At 40.3% G+C, this 19,801-nt stretch overlaps 1 protein-coding gene across 1 annotated transcript in view; it reads right to left on the reverse strand.

The window, feature by feature from the left end:
• Window positions 1-19,801, reverse strand: part of ddx10 (DEAD (Asp-Glu-Ala-Asp) box polypeptide 10) — a 39,486-nt gene that overhangs the window by 3,136 nt on the left and 16,549 nt on the right. The gene's annotated exons all lie outside the window — the stretch shown is intronic.

Below are 19,801 nucleotides of genomic sequence, written 5' to 3' on the forward strand. Positions count from 1 at the left end.
CCAATAGGGCTATTTTTTCCTTTAGTCCTATCAAAATTAAACTTTACACAATGAAAGTATCCATGATAATTAAAAAATGTTGTACTATAAGTTTCTTTGAAAATTAATTTTAATATGCAAATGAGCAATACACTAATCCAGTGCTTCTCCAATGGTGGGGCTGCGGGATGCCTTGAATTCCAACTGACTTATTATTATTATTTTTTTCTCAAGTGCTAGCAAGCGCGATGTGTGCTTGTGTATGGTCATATCCGCGCGAAAGGCCGCGATTTACAGGAAATACATGTCCACATGTGTCTCCAAGTGTCTCTGTAAGGCAAGGCAAGGCAAGGCAATTTTATTTATAGAGCACATTTCAGGCACAGGGCCACTCAAGGTGCTTCACAGGGTTAAAATCAAATAAAGAATACAAATACAAAAAAAAAGAAAAAGAAAAAGGAACAAATTTAAAACATGGATAAAAATACAACATTTAAATAAAAGAATTAAAACATTTTACAAAAAGTTAAAAAGGGGAACAAGAACGTTTTGAGACCCGATTTAAAAGAGCTGAGAGTCTCAGCGGACCTCAGACTCTCTGGCAGTCCGTTCCTGTAGGCTATTTAAAAAGAAATCAAGCAAGTAGACTAATAACATTATGAATTATTGGTTATCGCATCACAGAAGGCCTATTGGCCTATAATAATAATAAAAAACACTACCTTAACTATGTTTACAGTTTAAAAATGTTTTGAATGAAATGCAAACCTCAGTGAATCATTTGCTCTTGCTTCTCTGTTCTGAGATTCACACAGACTGAGCAGTCTTGTTTAAATGTTACAAATTGAGCTAATAAACTGAACTTTGAATTTTTTTGTCTCAACTAATTTTTGTTATCTAATTTGATAATAAGGTGATTGTATGCAGACTGCTTGTGCCAGAAACTCATACAGTGGTTTTGTACAGATAAATAAATAAATATTAGCAGGTTCTCAATAGTATTTCAATTTGGGGGGGCGCAAAAAAAATTCTGTCCCCCAGGGGGGGGCATGACAGAAAATAATTGAGAACCACTGCACTAATCGTACATGCCCAAAATAAACCCAAATAGGCTTAATTTATGCTTACCTGCTAATCAGGTGGGCCAAATTGAGTGATGAAATGGATCAATGTAATGAGAGATCTTTAGGGAAGAAATTGGGCAGCACTAGATAAAACAGAGATCAAACCAGGTCAGTGTAGGCCCACCAAAATGAACCCATACAGATCAGACTTGCCAAAAGGGAAAGACAACCTCAGAGGATCTCAGGAAGAGAGATGTGATGTTGCACATTTGTCTGGGGACAGCCATCAATTAATTAATTTGGTTATTGTGCCATAAACAGCTTGTGTGCATTCAGATCAGCATGATGCAACAAAAGTACTAACAAGTCTGTGTCATCACCTACTGAGACTGTTGTTCTGGCAGAGGCAATGGCAGTTTGGACAATGAGCACATCTGCATCGTGCTTTGCATGGTTTGTGATACACCATTTTTAAGTACGGGCCCGAAAGAATTGAGGGCCCCGGGCCCGTAATTATTACTCTCCACCATACTTTTTCTTACTTCTTATTCTTCCGCCACATTTTCTAGCTGCTACTCCTCCCACACCGTTACACGCAGACATGCAAAAATTTCACACAACGTGCGTCCCCACCCCACGGGGTGTGCTATTATACAGTTTTTGGAATTTCCGCTAGGGGGCGCTGTTATTAAGCCCCGACTGAAGAAAGTTTGAGAGGCCACGCCCCGCACACTGTAAGTCCGATTGATTTGAAATTTCTCACACAGGTGTATTATAGGGTGCTCTACAAAAAAGCCTCTTGGACCACGAGAGTCAACCTGGAAATATTTTCGGCTAATTAGCATAAACTGAAAAACAGGGATTTATCAACAACTGTGTCAAGTTTTACTCTGTCAACACCAAATGTCTCACGAAACCCCGGGGGACTATGACGCACGTCTCTGAAAAATATTAGTAAGACAGCTTGAAAAACATGGCCGCCATTGACTAAAATGTTTACGCAGGGGCGGGGCTTAATAACACATTGGACATAACTCATTGACAATAGGTCCTATCATCATGAAACTAGCAGGATATGTGCAGAAGACATGTGGTAGCATGTCCCTCTAAACTTGTCGAGGTTAACCCATAGGGGGCGCCACAAATGCGAAAACCATCATTCAAAAATGCAATGTTTGCCAGGCCACGCCCCTTTCCCCCTGACTTTCATTGACTTATTATTTGTCAGACATGTACAGCTCATGTTGCTCTACAATAAAGTCTCTCGGACCATAGGGGTCAGCCGTGATTTTTTTTCTTCCCCGATTTACATGGGTGGCCCGTACTTTCAAAATCTCCGCGGGATTTTCTAGTTTGTCTTACAAGTTTCTTTGAAAATTAATTGTAATATGCAAATGCAAATTTGATACACTTATCAAATATAGGCTACCCAAAATATATCCACATAGGCTTAATTTGAACCTTTACTCCTACTAGGGATGGGCATAATTAATCGATTAATCGATCATTGCTCGTTAAGAATATTGTCGATCACGTGAAATTGTTATGATCATATAGCCGTTGTGTTGTGCAGTGTGAGTCCGGCAGCACATCAATGAGTTTCACTATGTGGCAGCACCAAAGACTGTATGGGCAGCAATTAAACATCCTACCAGCAGGGGGAGATACTTAACTAGTAGTAGAAGACAACAGAACAGGCTCAGGCAGCAGCCTGCGAGCTGCCGTAATGTCAAAACATAAACAGGAAGAAGTTAAGGAGAAGTTTGGCATTGGACCGGACAGCTTTAGAACCGAAAATAACTAAGTTCATTAAGCATTGTGAAACCTTGTATAAGTACAACACTTAAACAAACCGAATTATGTACCACTTGTACATTGAAGTCTACATCCGACCCCGTTTAACGTGTGACGTTAGCGCCGCTAGCATTAGCGGCTAACTTTAGCGTCTATGCTTTCCTACTTCGCCTTCATCAGGGAACTAATTTGCACATTTTAGATGATGATTAGATGAAGTAACGTTAGGTCCTTTATCACTCAGAGAAACGTGCCGTGCCCTTATGCAGTCTTTGGCAGCATCTTAGGAGGCGCATATGTGTTTAAACTTTAAAAGGTATCGTAGCATTGGCTCCTTGTTGGCTCATAGCATGGACATATAAACCAGCGCCGCATTTCATTATTATTTTATTTTAAAAAGTTGCCTTGTCTTAATAGATTGTTGTTTGCCTAGAAGATCTTGGAATAAAGATGTAATTGAGTAAAAACCTCTTGTATACAGTCTATGGTACAAACGCTGTATTTTGGATGTTCTGTTGGCATTTTTTTATATGTAAAAAAAGATAACGATTACTCGATAATTGCTCGTTAATTTTCCCGATGATCGATCAATTGAATTTCTTAAAATGCCCATCCCTAACTCCTACCACATTAAAACTTTACACAATGAAAGTCTAAATGAAAAGTAAAACATTTGTATTAGAAGTTAACTTATAATGGTCAAGGCTTTCCAGAAAGGATTGGTCGAACGTCAGAACAGGGGTCACATCACTAGGCCTGTCGCGATAAGCAATAAATCAATTAATTGCGCGATAATTTAAAATGAGCGATAATTTTTTGCCGGATGCAATAAATTACATTTGCAGCTTGTTTGTTTTCCTCGTGTCTCTCTATATCAAAGAGACTGGACGACAAGAGTTTTCAATCCGGTGTATCGGCCCTCTCGCTTTGTGTGTGAGAAAGAGAGAGAGAGACAGACAGAGGAGAGAAAAGGGAGAGTCCGCGAGTGATTTGTCACATGATCAACTGCGCGGATAACGTCAGTTAGGCTACTTTCATTGCAGTGTCTCGCTGTAGTCACGTTGTTAAACATGTTGGCGACTTTGCCGCTATATTTGCAGAAGTGTCGCCATAGCGATAAGGCTGTTAAAGACCAGCGGCAAATCTAGCAACATTTCTTAACCACGCTCACGTGAGCAGAGTAGCAACGGCTGGCGTATCGTCCTCAGTGCTGACAGCCCTCACTCATACGGCCAGTCTATAGCTTCCCCCCGCCACCTGCAGCAGCAGACAGACAGCACCGTGCCGGTGACTTGTCATTTTCTGCTACCTATCAAATGTTGCTCACTAGTGGTTCTGCGCATGCGCATTCCGAAAATAATAATCCTGTGTGAGCACCCATCAAATAGTGCTGCCTTTTTGGCTGATGGCAAGTATTTTCTTTAAAACATGTTTAAAAATGCACCTTTTGACCTGTGAGCATGTACAAATGTGCATGTAGACACTGTGCTGCTGAATATAAAAATCAAATGATAGGCTAGGCTATGTGTTATCTTTACCGGACTCGGAGTGGAGAAAGTTTTCGCCGGTGGTGGGGTAGGGGGGCTGTACATGGGGAGATAATTGGTCTCACAAAGCCTACTGTAGCCTACCCCTGAAATATTCAATAAACACGGCAAGAGCTGCCAGTTGACGTTTGTACACGCAAATAGTTGTATAGGTCCATATTCAATAGGCCACTGCATAACCTTATAGTTATAGCAACAAAGAACATGTGTAAAGTGAGCTTGTATGTGAATAGGCCTAGTTAATTATAGTTAATTTAACTACCTGGTCAGCATTGCATTTTTTTATTATTTTTCCCTCTTTCAGAATAGCATATTATGCAAATTAGCTGAATATGTCATCTAAATACTATAGTTACTTTTGGCCAATAACTTTTTTCCTTAGAGAGTCCGCAGAGATAGAGGAGGACAAATCAGAGGAAGGGGTTGTGGTGAAAATTGGTTGAAAAAAATCCCTTTTCCTAAAGGAATGTCTGAAGGATTTCAAATGGTGATGCAGAAGCAAAAACACAATGAACTGTATGATCTGTAAAATCTGTTGTCAGCGTGGTCCAAAACATGTTGGGAATACACTATCAGTAGGCCTAATATACTGTAGTTAAAATTGGGAAAATGTGAATAGATGCATTCAAGGTCCATTTAATGTCCCCCTTAACATTTTGAGTTAGGGGCGCCAGTGCAACTAGTAAAACAAGTTTGTCTGGTGCCCTGGTATTGATCTTTGAAAGGGTGTGCTTGCATTATTATGCCAGTATCATTATATTAGTTGAAAATGGTCTTAAAACGGCAATATTATCACTTATTGCAATAATTTTTGAGGCAATTAATCGCCCAGCAAAATGTGTTATCGTGACAGGCCTACACATCACACTGCAGAGCTTGAGTTGCCACAAACCTCAATGTTGAGTATATGCAGGATTCATCACTGGGATCAAGATCAATCATTGGAAGGAATGTTACTGAAGCTCTCCCAGGGTGTTCATCTAGAAGATGCAGGATCTGCATCATACCAGACCATAATGGCCAATGAGAGTGAAGGAGTAGGCATGTCTTCCACAAAACATCCAGCTGTGATGTTTTGTTATCTGCTGGCAACAGAGCCAGTGGCTGATACACAATAGGTTCACGTATAGGAGGAATCATAAAGTACTGAATGTGTATGCGACCAACCGCAGCAACATCTGCAGCAGTCACTTGGATCTTTAAAGGAAAAAAATAAGCCTATGCGGATATATTTTGGGTAGCCTATATTTGATTAGTGTATAGCTCATTTGCATATTAAAATGAATTTTAAAAGAAACTTGTAAGATAAAAATGGTATATCACAAACCATGCAAAGCACGATGCAGATGTGCTCATTGTCCAAACTGCCATTACCTCTGCCAGAAAAAAAGACAGTCTCAGTAGGTGATGACACAGACTTGTTAGAACTCTTGTTGCATCATGCTGATCTGAATGCACACGATCTGTTTATGGCACAAGAACCAAAGAAAGCAACAAAAACAAGACGGATATGGTGCATAAAGTAGACAAAGGAGTTACTTGGTCCCAAGGTGTGTGACAATCTCCTCTTTCTCCATGCAATGGCCTGAAATGTCAGGCTGTGATTCTACATCTCGTCTATTTGGCATAGGAAAGGGAATGGCACTAGCCTGGAAATCCAGACCTGCCACTAGGCGCTGGCAAATTAAATGTGCTGCGCCTGTTGGTCTGGGCACTCTCCATTGAAGCTCATTAAATATGTCAAGAAATCCTGAGCTACGTTTCAATTGGTTCTATCCGATATGGGCGGGCCAGAGCCCTATGTATGGTGCTCTGGGGCGGACGTAAACGGATGACGACAGTGCGCCGTTGAAGCCGTGATAGTAAACATCAAAGATAGCTGCGGATATGTTGTTTGAGTTTGAGACGGCTTTGGCCTCGACCCTTTACAATTTGGAAGACGGCACTCAAATCTTTCATTAGCAAGTAAGAGGAATGTTCTGTTTTGCCGACCGACCACAGTAAAAGTTAAATTTAACAGTTAACCCCGCTGTTCGCTTAACGAACGGGGCTTAATACGTCACATTGTTCATTGCTCTGATTGGTTGTAGTGCTATCAAATTGCGTGCAGTGGCATTTGAAGAGACAAATCCAATTCATGAGAGGCACCTGTTATACCCCTGGCAGGTAAGCCAGGCAGTTTTTCAGGTTAGAGGCCAGTCTAAACGCAGCATTGCCATCACCCATTGGCAGTACAATGATTGGATATTCAATAAGTGTGGAGCTCATGTGCATATTCAAATTCATTTAAAAAGAAACTTGTAGGAGAACGTCCGGTGTCATGGCGGAGTGAAGACGTCCCTCACAAGCTCTCCTTGCATATTACATAATTTATCGGCTTAAAGCCCTATTTCTCGGCTAAAGTCACGTCGTTTTCCCCCTCACAACCCTTTGTCACTTTTCTGATACCTTCTATCCGGTTAACATGTCGAACAAACCCGGCAGAGGTAAAAACGCAAAGTCTGAGCAGTCCCTGCTAACAAATGCCTTTGCTAGCAAACCAACAACACCGACTACGAGCAATGCTACTAGCAAACCAGCCAGAAATGCTGCTGGCGAATCAACAGTGAGCAATGCCAACGTGGAGCTATCTGAAACTTGCTACGCTGCTTTGCAAGATGAGAACTCCAAGCTGTACGCTAAATTAGACTCCATTGAAAACTTCTCCTGGAGGAATAATATAAGAGTTACTGGTTTGGAGGAGAAAGTCCAAGGAAACCACCCAACTGCTTTTATGGAAAAGTTCCTGATCGAGGTTTTTGGAGAGGACAGTTTCACTCGCCCGCCTGGGGTTGACCGTGCCCACCGCACTTTAAGACCGCCGCAGCCGTCTGGTCCCCCGCGCGCGATGGTGGTCCGGATGCACTACTACCAGACGAAGGAGCAGATTCTTCTGATGTCTTACGAGAGAGGCCAGCTGACCTACGAGGAGCAAAGATCAGCTTTTACCCCGACCTCAGTGCTGATTTACTACGCCGGAGAGCCGCTTTCCTTCCAGTCAAAAAGCAGCTGAGAGAGGCAGGAGTGACATACTCCCTACTACACCCTGCAAGGCTCCGGTTCGTTTTCAACGGGAAGAAGCAGGAATTCGCCGACCCCTCCGAGGCGGCTGCTTTTGCCAAGTCCACTATTCCTACGGCGGGCACGGCGAGAAACAACGGGGAGTGATGGTATGTGGGACTTCAACCTCATGTTGTAATTGACTGTGATCTTCCTACCCAAACTAACTTGTGGTTATAACGTTTCTAGTTTACTTCAACGCTAATCCGGGGCTATTAGTCTGAATATTACACGTTGCCAATGTTTACATTTTGAGTGATGCTATATTTGAATAGCCTTACTTTTTTCTTTTTCTTTTATTGTATTGGTTTGGTGGAAGCTGCCCGGGAAGGTCACGTCAGACCATAAGTTTGAAGGGGAAAAAAGTGGACATGGTGGAAACTAATTATGTACTATATGACAATATTGAGTGGTTTTAAGTTCATTTACCCTGTCTAGTGAGGAGAGTTAAGGTGTAAGCATTGTTGAGCTAAGATACACCTCTTGTGCACACGTGTTTTTGGGGGTTTTAGTGCACTTAGTTTGGGTAAGTGCTGGGGAGGGGGGGTGGGCATACTATCATTATAATGTATATTATACACTTCCTTATATTACTCTATTGACATACACCAGTGTTTCCCACTAATGTATCTTTCATTTTATTTTTTTTTATATATGTATATTTTACTATTTAAAAATATACATGTATACAATTCATTTGCAATGCGCAAGTTTCACTTGGAAACAATAGCATTTCCGCATAAAAATCTTTAACGTGTGATTCGCGCTGTGATCTCAAGAAACAATATTTCCTTCAATCATGGACGTATTATCAAAGCGCCGCTTGAGGGATCGAGGCTTCAATCTCCCCGAGTCAATCAGCCCCTCCCCCTGCGGTGTCAACACGCGCTGTGACTGTATTCATAAGTAGCTATTTTCTGCAATTTTTCCATCACAATTCATTCTGCGCTCTTTGAGCACCCTCTGCTGGAAAGAATATTGTGAGCTATCCTTCGTGATTATAGTCACAGTTATTTGAGTACTAGTAATTCAACAATCTAATAAAACAAAAGGGCGCTTGTGTTCACTCTTTTGAACCACAGGTAACCACCACCTTTGCTTAATTTTTTTGATGGCTCAAATGTGTATCATAGAAAATTATTTATTCATTAACCATTGATAAGTGTGTTAAACTCCATCTTAATCACCATTTATATAGGAATAGTGTTCCTCAAAGTACACCAGATTGATGCATTTAACATTTAAAAAGGTACAACATTTTCTTCCGGGGGAGCATACCCCCGGATCCCCCTAGGGGGGTCGGGGTCCCCCCCCCCCACACTTTCAAAACATTCTGTGGGAAACACTGCATACACTTATCATTGCTACTGTCATTATTACTGTGATTAAAAAGTATGAGCTCAGTTAAGATGAGTGGCAGAAAAGTTAAATTCATCTCTTGGAACGTAAAGCACTGAACCACCCTGTAAAGAGGAATAAAGTGTTAGCACATTTAGATCAACTTGGTGTAGGAATAGCTTTCCTCCAAGAGACTCATTTATGCAGGGCAGATGTTATGAGAATTCAGAGGAGTTGGGTGGGTAAAGTCTAAGTTCAATTCTAAGGCTAGGGGCACAGCCATTCTGGTACACAAAGGCGTTACCTTTGAAAGCGACAAAATAATTGCAGATCCAGATGGCAGGTTCATTATTGTTACTGGTCAGCTTTTAAGTAAGCCTGTCATCCTTGCTAGTGTCTATGCTCCCAACTGGGATGACTGTAACTTTATTAACTCTTTTTTCTCTACTATCCCTGATGTCAATAATCGTCAGTTGATTATTGGGGGGGATTTCAATTGTGTGCTCTGCCCCAGTCTGGACCGCTCATCGACCAACCCCTCCCCCTTTTCCAAAACTGCTGCAGCTATTAATACTTTTATGGAACAATATGGTATGGTTGACCCTTGGCGCTTTCATTTCCCTAACAGTAGGGCTTTTTCTTTCTTTTCTCCAGTCCACCATACGTTTTCTAGAATCGACTTCTTTATTTTAGATTCTAGGCTTTGACCCCTTTCAGCCCCACCTATTTATCACGGTACAGTTATATCCGATCACGCCCCCCTTTCTTTTGAACTGAATTTTCCTGATCAACCTGCCCTATATAAATCATGGCGCTTGAACACTCTTTTGCTCTCCGAGAGTGCATTTGTGACATTCATTCAAAAACAAATTGGGACTTTTATTGAAACAAATGCCTCTCCGGAAGTATCTCATAGTACCATATGGGAAACACTAAAAGCTTACATACGCGGCCAAATTATTGGATATGCTTCACACACTAAAAAAGCTAGGATGGCTAAATTAGAAGATCTGTCTGTCCAGATTTTGAAACTAGACAACCAATATGCCTCAGCACCTACTGCTGAACTTTACCGACAACGGATTTGTCTACAGACAGAGTTTGATTTAGCTTCCACGTCAAAAGTGGAACAGCTGTTATTGAAATCTCGACATACATTTTATGAGTTTGGCGACAAGGCAGGCAAGCTTCTTGCTCACCAATCCCGCCAGGCTGCCGCCTCGCGCCAGATAATCCAAGTTAAGACCACCTCGGGCGTGGTGACCACAGACCACAAGGAGATCAATGATTCTTTTGTGTCATTCTATACCAGGGGTCTCCAACAGGTCGATCGCGAGCTACCGGGTTTTCAGTAGCTCGCCTGATAGGTTGACCGACTTTTACAAGTTAAAAATCTGATGAAGGTAAATGCACCTCTTCCCATGGGCAAAACTTTGCGATTTGCGGTAAATAAATGTTCACATGTGTCTCAAAGCGTTTCTCTATCAGCTGGTGTGCGTGCTGCTCTGCGGCTCTGCATGCGGCCATGCATAACTACGGCATGCACTGTCTTTGACCTTTGCATAAATGTATTTAATCATTTTAAGGGGAAAACACATTGTATTTAGTTATTTGTAAAACAGCCTGCTATAGTAGCCATACAAGATTTATTTTCTGAATTTCAATGCTGCTTTATTTTTACGTTTTAAATTGGGAAATACATGTTCCAAAACGACCAATAACCTCTGTATTTAAAAAGAAATCAAGCAAGTAGGCTAATAATAACCATTAATGAATTATAGCCTATCGCATCACAGTAGGCCTAATTGTCCACAATAATCTCACAACAGCCCCTATCTAAAAAGGAACTTTAAAAATGTACAACTGTAAGGTCAGTTGTCTGTTTTATTCAAATAAGCATTTGTTTATTTCTGTAGTGCGTATTGGCATCTTTGAGCAAAATACCCCCAAAATTTTCGGCGCGCCGCATTGCGCCGCGCCTCCTCCACACCTGGGTGGTGACCACCTTGACTAAGACATTTCCTGGGGAAACACTGTTGCGTCACAATAAGAAGTGTAATACAGACATTGATGTCAATTTTCACTGATATGTGGCCCACAAAAAGTGTAAAGTAATGTGTTCTTGGACCTTTGATGGGAAATTATTTATGATAAGCATTGGGTATTGCAATTTCACACATGTACAAACAGAAGCTTAATTCATTTGATGTGTGCTATGTAAATAAATATAAGCGATTTGATACAAGTAGCTCTTGGCCACTTTAATTTTTTCAAAGTAGCTCTCAGTTGAAAAAAGGTTGGAGACCCCTGTTCTATACACTTCCGATTGTGACAATAGCGCTTCCGATTCTTTTTTTCACAATTTGACACTGCCATCCCTTGCTGATTCTCAGAAAAGTGACCTGGATTCCCCTTTGACGTTAAAGGAAATTTCAGATTCCATTTTAAGTATGCAATCTGGGAAATCCCCCGGACCGGATGGGTTCCCAGTGGAGTTTTTTTTTTAATTTGCTAAGGATTTATCCCCATTAATGCTGTCTATGTTTAATGAATCATATTCATCTGGTAAGGCTGGGCGATATGGACCAAATCTTATATCACGATATAGGTAATTTTATATCACGATATGGATATATATCACGATATAGTATTTTTCCTTAAAATTCAATGGATTACAATAACCGTACTGAACTTTAATCACATTAGATTATTTAAATTTTTGCTTGGAACTTAAATTTCCATACAAAAGAAAAACTGGTGCAAAATACCACACCAGTCTGGTTTTAGTCAGTCAGTGCAAAATAAAAATGACAGCATCAACCAAAGAGCCTACATTTTCCAATTGATAGTAGCCTATATCAAAATAATGAAAGACTTGAATTTTCCTGCAGTATTTGCTCATCGTCATTTAAAAAAGCTGTCAATTAACTAGTGAGCAAATGTCTGGTAATACTTTAACTCCAGCTTCAACACAAATAATATTTTCAAGTTTGACATGTTTTAAAGTTACATAAAACCAGCCTTGCTGGCTGTCTCCAACAATAACAGCACGGGGGTGAAGCCCCGAGTAGGCTAAAGATGTCATTATTAGCCAGCTAGCTCACGAGAGCTAACCCATGTAGTTTGCGGCTTAAAACAAGCCAACTCTGCGTCACGGCAACAGCACGCTGAAGCAGCAAGCAAGTTTCCTTTGCCCGATGACATTTTTGACCGTTAAAACCAGCTGCTCTGCCACCGTGACACGGAGTTGGTTTGTTAACTTTAGTGACGGGGCACCGAAGCTAGACCATGAGCTAGACAGCTAGAGCAGGGGTGGCCAACCAGTCAGAGACAAAGAGCCACATTTTTTACTGTGTTACTGCAAAGAGCCACATCGTACACACGGGTACACACAGTGGCGATTCCAGGAAATTTTGACTGGGTGTGGCCAAGGTGGGCCACAGAGTTAGAGTGGGGTGGCCATCGCACCCCTGAATGAATAGCATGTGATATGCTGTACAACCAATTCAAAGATGATTTATAATCCCAAATGCCCAAATCATGTTAGTATCCATTGTAATGTTTGTCAGAAAACTAAACCCCTGAAGGGGAGTCTGGGGGCATCCCCCCAGAAGATTTTTTTGTGTTTTTAACATGTAATCTAAGCATTCTGGTGAAGATAATAAAGGAAAAAGTCAATATTTATTTCAGCTCAGATGAATAGTAAAATTAGCAAGACAACATAACTTGCTAGCAGCCAGATGCCTAACAACTGCACAGAGGGACGGATGACCACTAGCTTTTGACCAAATATCTTGCTAAAAAAATAAACCTTTATTTATGAAAGTCTGCCCTTGCTAAGAACATGTTACACTCGCTAACTACAAACTTTAATTTTTTTATTCAGATTTCAAAAATCTGCTGGGACACGTGCCTATACACATGCATGGGTGGCACGCATGTCACAAGCACACTTATGCTGTTTTCAAGACCTTTGCTGACCAGAGACCAGTTCTAGTGGCCACAGTCCTAACATTAATTTAGTAATTGAAAATTGCAAACTGATCTCATAGTGGATTGGAGTGTTTGTGTGATGAACTTGGCAACTACCTATCAAAAAAAGTTAAGAAAGAAAAAAAAAACATATCATCTCTGAACTAGGATACATATCAAGAAAATTAATTAAAAATTAAAAAAATAAAATGAAATAAAAAAAATAAAATAAAAAAATAAAAAAAATAAAATGAAAATAAAAAATAACATTTGAACTTGGGGGGGGGGGCACTGGGGTGGCCAGTAAGATTTCAGGGGGGGGAGGGGGCGTTTTTATTTTCGCGGGGAGCTTGCACATGCATGCACAAGCATTATTTATTAAAAAAAAAGAAAAAAAAACAGGGGGCCCCACACTAGGACTTGAAACGGAGAACCCAGATCGTTAAGGCCGCCCCTGTGATAATGACAGGACTGGACTCCTACAGTACTAAAGACGACAGGGCAGTCATTTTCAACAATGAACATTGTGTGCACTGCCTCACACACAAACTCTCAGTTCAACCAAGTCCACAAACAAAAATATAACAATTTAAAATAGCGTTTTTCTCTTACTATGCATGTTGCTTTGTGGGACTTACTTTTAGCATGGAGAGAGCTGAAGTGGCGCCGAAGATTTGAAGCCTTAAAATGCGCAAATGACACCTGGCATATAAGGCAGAATGGCCTGCCATAACGTTCAACAAAAAATATGAACTCTCCCACTCTGTTTCGGAGCGAACTTGACACAAATAGTTTACTCACGGAAAACCTCCCTCCAAGCTGAGCGGGCAGTTTTATGTTGCGTCCGCACCAAACGTTTGCGAACGTTATGTTGCGTCCTCAATTAAACATTTGCGAACAGGCCTACACATTAATAAAATAAAAAATGAAATGATAGACAACATGTAAAACGAACGTAAGAGCCGCATGAAACGTTTGCGAACATGCACACACATAGGCCCACACAAAAAAAAAGTAAATAAAAAAAAAATTAAAAAAAAAATTATAATCACATAATTTGATATGAACTGAAGAGCCGCACGAAGCTGGGCAAAGAGCCGCATGCGGCTCGCGAGCCGCGGGTTGGCCACCCCTGAGCTAGAGCAACAGATGAGGCTTCTTCTGTTGCGGGTAGAGAAGCTGTATTGCAGCCCAGAACTCTGCTGCAGAGCCCCCGTGTGGCGCGGCGGTGTAACTGCAGTGTAACTATAGGGACTCGGAGGGACAGCTGCCTCCCGCTCCTTCCTCTTCCTCGTTATTTAACTGAATTGCTGCAAATCTCAGATGGGCTTTATCAGACCCGCTCCACTGACATGCTTATGCTTTATGTCCCACAAGCCCGGTCTGAGCTAGGAAAGACAGCTTTTAGCTTCAGTGCCCCTGACTCCTGGAACAACTTACAGCAACAAATTAAACTAAATAACTTCATATCCTTTAACCAATTTAAACAAACTATTTTAAATCTGCCAAACTCTACCTGTAACTGTTTTAATTAGGCTATATCGTACTCTCACCCATTTAATTTTAATTGCTACCACTTAATTTCACCACTGTGTAAATGTTTCAATTGTTTTTCTCTTCACCTGTTGTTGTGTATTTGATGTATTTGCGTTGAATATTGTTAATGTATTGTTGTTTTTCCTTTGAATTTGTTTGAACTCGACGTCATTGAAAATGAGGGTCACCCCTCAATTGGTCTCTCGAGGATAAATAAAAGTTAAATGAAATATATGCTCCCGCCACATGAACTTTTTTTCTCCGTGATATAAACGGTATGGCCAAATCTCTCCCGGTAGACACTTTCATATCGTCCACGGGACGATATGATATCGTCATATCGCCCAGCCCTATCATCTGGTCATCTCCCTGAAACCTTGAATCAGGCCTTTATTTGTCTCCTACACAAAAAGGGCAAAGATCCTTTGTGTTGTCAGTCTTACAGACCAATTTCCCTTTTAAATTTAGATTATAAAATCCTGGCCAAGACTCTCGCTAGGCGGCTCGAGAACGTTCTCCCAGATTTGGTGCCGTAAGATCAAACCGGATTTATTCGTAGCAGACACTCTTTTTCTAATATTCGGAGGCTTTTTGATATCATTTACACTTCCACCCGGTCTGAAGTCCCCGAATGTGTAATAAACTTAGATGCAGAGAAAGCTTTCGACCGGGTGGAGTGGGAATATTTATTTATGGAAAATGGCTTTGGCAAGGATTTCATTTCTTGGGTTGAACTGTTATATGCTTCTCCCTTAGCTTCCGTTAATACAAATAATTTACAATCAAAATATTTCCCACTACATAAAAGGCACGAGACAGGGTTGCCCACTGAGCCCTCTTTTATTTGCCTTGGCAATAGAACCCCTTGCTGCTTCCGTACGTCAGTGCCAGGCAATTGAGGGGATTACCCGAGGGAGTACTACACACAAACTTTCAATTTACGCCGATGATCTTCTTCTGTATATTGCCGACCCAGTCTCATCATTGCCGCATGTTCTGTCAACATTAGAACAATTTGGAAAGTTTTCAGGTTACAAATTGAATTTACAAAAAAGCGAATTCTATCCCATTAATTCAGCAGCTTCAACCTTCCAGTGTTTCCGGCAGGATTTTTTTCAACAGCGGTGCTGTGGTCCCCGAACCCCCTAGGGGGGTCCGGGGGCATGCCCCCCCGGCCGAAATGTTTTTGTACCCTGTACATTGGAATGCACGAATCTGGTGCACTTTGATAGGAGAATATGCACTTAAATCCTATTCACACAGTCCTGTGTATTACTGTAGATAGGATTATTGGTGTTGTAACTTTGCCTTTTGTGTCTTCATTTACAGATTTTGACATTTTTGTATGGAAATTAATATTTAAACTGATTTTAATCTGGATTGGTTGACAAATGCCTCTGATCATTTAAAGGAAATATCCTCTAACCTAAATTTGTCACAGTTAATCACAAATCCAACCAGGCCAAACATGAAAGAACCCTCAAGATCAACACTTATAGACCTAATCTTCTCTAATAAGAGTGATAAAATATCTTTATCTGGAGTACTTGAATTAGGTATAAGTGACCATTGTCCCATTGTATGTGTCCGTGATACACATATAAAAAAATCCTCAGCCAGGGTTTTAATTAAGAGAAACCTAAACATTTTTAATAAGCAAGCCTTTCTTCATGACCTTTATAATAGTGATATTCACAACACCCTGGCTATTCCTGATGTCGAACTAGCTTTAGACTTTTTCATTTCCACCTTTCTATCTATTTTAAATACACATGCCCCCTTTAAGAAGTATAGAGTTAAGGATAGATCCAGTCCTTGGGTTAGTCCAGAACTTACATCTCTTCTCCGAACTAGAAACAAAGCCTGGTCTCTTGCTAGACGTACTAATAACGCCTCACATTGGACTGCATTCAGAGCCTTAAGAAATAAATGTACATCCTTAGTGAGGAAGAATGTATCTGACTACTATTTAAAATTGATCACAGACACCTATTCTAACCCAGCAAAATTCTGGAAGGTGGTTAAAACCAACAAAAATAGCTCTGCTACATCAGCTTCTATTCCAATTCAGGTTAAATTTGATGATAGTTTTATTACCGATCAAACCGAGATCTGCGCTGGTTTTAATAGACATTTTAATGTTGCTGGCCATATCTTCAAAGAGGACAACTCTAGATCTTCTCTAGCAGACAACCAGCTACCCCTTGAACAGGTTCATATGCCTACCACCAATGATGTTCCTCAGTTTTCTATTATTCCTGTGTCCTCCAGTATGGTTCTTGATGCTCTCTTAAGCATTGACCCCAAGAAATCCACTGGAGAAGACAACCTAGACCCATTCTTTCTCCAACTCTCAGCCCCTGTAATTGCAGAGTGTATTACCCACATTTTTAACCTTTCTATATCTTCCTGCGTTATTCCAAGGATCTGGAAATCAGCTTGTGTCCTTCCTTTGTATAAAGCGGGAGAAAAAACTGACCCTAATAACTATAGGCCAATATCCAGACTGTCATGTCTGTCAAAAACGCTGGAATCCCTTATTAATTACCAATTGAAAACATTTCTCTCAAGTCACACTATTTTATCTGTTCACCAATCTGGTTTTAGAACTAACCATAGCACTATCTCTGCCATCACTCTGGTTACTAACAATATTGTCTCTGCCTTAGATAATAGTAATCACTGTGCTGCCCTCTTTATTGATCTCAGTAAAGCCTTTGATACAGTAGACCATTCTTTACTATTAGATAAATTGGCTAACATTGGTATTAGTGAAAATGCGTGTAGCTGGTTCAGTAATTACCTTTCTGACCGATCTCAATGTGTGAAGCTAGGTAATATCCAATCTGGTTTCTTACCCATAACCAAAGGTGTTCCACAAGGTTCAATTTTAGGTCCGGTACTATTCACCATCTACATCAATGATATTGTGTCTCTTGTCAGTGGTTGTCAAATCCATTTATATGCTGATGACACCATCTTGTATTGTGTTGCTGACTCTGCAAAGTCAGCTATTGAGAACCTGCAACTGTCCTTTAATGCTCTTCAGAATGCTCTTATTTCACTTAAACTTGTCCTTAACCAGACTAAAACTAAATTCATGTTGTTCTCTAGGGCTAGAGATTTAGACAATAGTGCATGCATCTATGCTGTAAACGGTTCTTTGATCGAAAAAGTCTCTGAATATAAGTACCTTGGTATCTGGCTAGATGAAAAACTCTCTTTTACATTTCACATAAAAAATCTTGTCTGTCGTCTGCGACAAAAGATTGGATATTTTTATAGGAATAAAGCTACCTTCCCGTTGTTTAGTAGGAAAAGGATTATTGAGGCAGTTTTTATGTCTGTCCTTGATTACGGTGATGTGGTTTATCGGCATGCATCTCGTTCATGCCTTAAACTCCTTGACTCTGTATTTCACTCTGCTTTGAGATTCATTACAGGAGATGCTTATGATACACACCATTGTGTTTTATATGAAAAGGTTGGGTGGTCCTCCCTTAAGGAGAGACGTGATGCACATTGGCATATTTTTATATATAAAGCTCTGACTGGAAAGCTACCACTCTATCTGACAGAAATGCTGCTTATTTCAGATGGGCTTTATCAAACCCGCTCAACTGACATGATCATGTTATATGTCCCCTATGCCCGGTCTGAGCTTGGTAAAACCGCTTTTAGCTATAGTGCCCCTGACTCCTGGAACAGCCTACAACATACAATTAAAATAAATACACTCATATCTGTTAACCAATTTAAAAGTATTATTTTGAATCAACCCCTCCACACTTGTAACTGTTTTAATTAGGCTATTATTTATTTCATTCAATTGATCTGAATGTTTTAAATTGTTGTTGTCTGTGTGTGTGTGTGTGTGTGTGTGTGTGTGTGTGTGAGTGTAAACTCAGTGTTTCCCCTACCATTATACAGGCCTGGCGGGCCCGCCAGGCCAACGGGACCCCCCGCCAGGCCAACAGCTGCCCAAAAAAAAAAAAAAAAAAAGTAAAAAAAAAAAAAAAATAATATTTTTCTTTTTTTTTTTTTGTTGTCTGCGCTACGCCGCGCGATGCACGTGTGCATTCGGAGCGCACATGTCAAACAGGGAAACTGACGAGAAAGAACCTTCCTTTATAGGTCCATGGCATAGGCTACACTGGAGATATTTAGGACTCAGTAACAGGGAGTTGAACAGGAAAAAGTGATGAGCAAAACTTAGAAAGTTAAAGTTGCTACGTCGCCATGGCAACCAATCTGTATCAACAGCTGAGACAGCGCAGCAAGTTATCTTGAAAACAGCAGGCTATAGTAGCCCTACAAGCTTTATTTTTTGGTATTTTCAATGCTACTTTATTTTTATGTTTTAAATTGAGAACTAGGCTACATGAAATATAATGGGTCAGAATACAAAATGTTGCTTATTTTGCACACATTTTGATTGATAGGCTAATCATGATGTGTAGCCTAGGTTAATTCATTTATTTTAAATTAATATTTGATAAATTAAAGAAAATGTTTCATGATCCAGATTATTCCAGAAATTAATACTAGACAGGATATACCTGTCTATATTAGGTCTTCATGTTTATTGTATTTTATTTTCATATCTATGTGTTTTTCTTCAATAGTTTATATGGCTTGTGTCTCCAAATTATTCCATAAAATTGTTTTAGGCAGGGCATATGACAGCTGTTTACAGAGCAAAAAAAATAAAATCAGATTTAGCTTCTCAAAGTGCACCAGTTTGATGCATTTAACTTTAAAAAGGTAAAGGTTTTCTTCCGCAGGGGCATGCCCCAAGACCCCACTAGAAGGTCCATTCTCCCCCAGCAGTCTCAAAAAATCCTGAGGGAAACACAAAATGTACAAACGTACCGAATGTGAAGGCATAACCCTATGCCCTGATTTGTAGCGGGCTGTCAAAAGAGGCTCATCCATAATACAGTTAGTTTTGGTCAATTTCTACTACAAATTTGGTACGCACGCCGCGCGCATACTCTTTATCAGCTTTTACCACCGGGCCTAAAAGCAATTCTAGGGGAAACACTGAAACTTGTTATGTATTCTCATTGTATATTGTGTATCTGTACTCGACGTCATTGTAAAAGAGGGTCACCCCTCAATTGATCTTTCGAGGTTAAATAAAGGTTACAAACAAACAAACAAACAAAAAATGCCACAACACAAAAATAATTTGCACAATTTATTTACAGATTTTTGCCTAATGCTTAAACACTAAAAGTGGTTGCTATGCCCAAAGCATCACAACCTCTGACTTTTGTAACCATGCCCTAAACAAAAGCACCAACCCTACAAACACAATAAGTGCTTTGCACTGTGTTTGAAATTCTCCAACACACTTCTTTCAAAACACTACACACTGTTTTTTACACAAGACACATTGTTCAAAAATTAAATCTCCTGCAATCATGGGCAAAACACCTCTCAGGATCTACCACTGCACCCTCTCTCTCT

This window comes from Ammodytes marinus (assembly GCF_949987685.1).
Source record: "Ammodytes marinus genome assembly, chromosome: 8".
NCBI classification, from domain to species: Eukaryota; Metazoa; Chordata; class Actinopteri; order Uranoscopiformes; family Ammodytidae; genus Ammodytes; species Ammodytes marinus.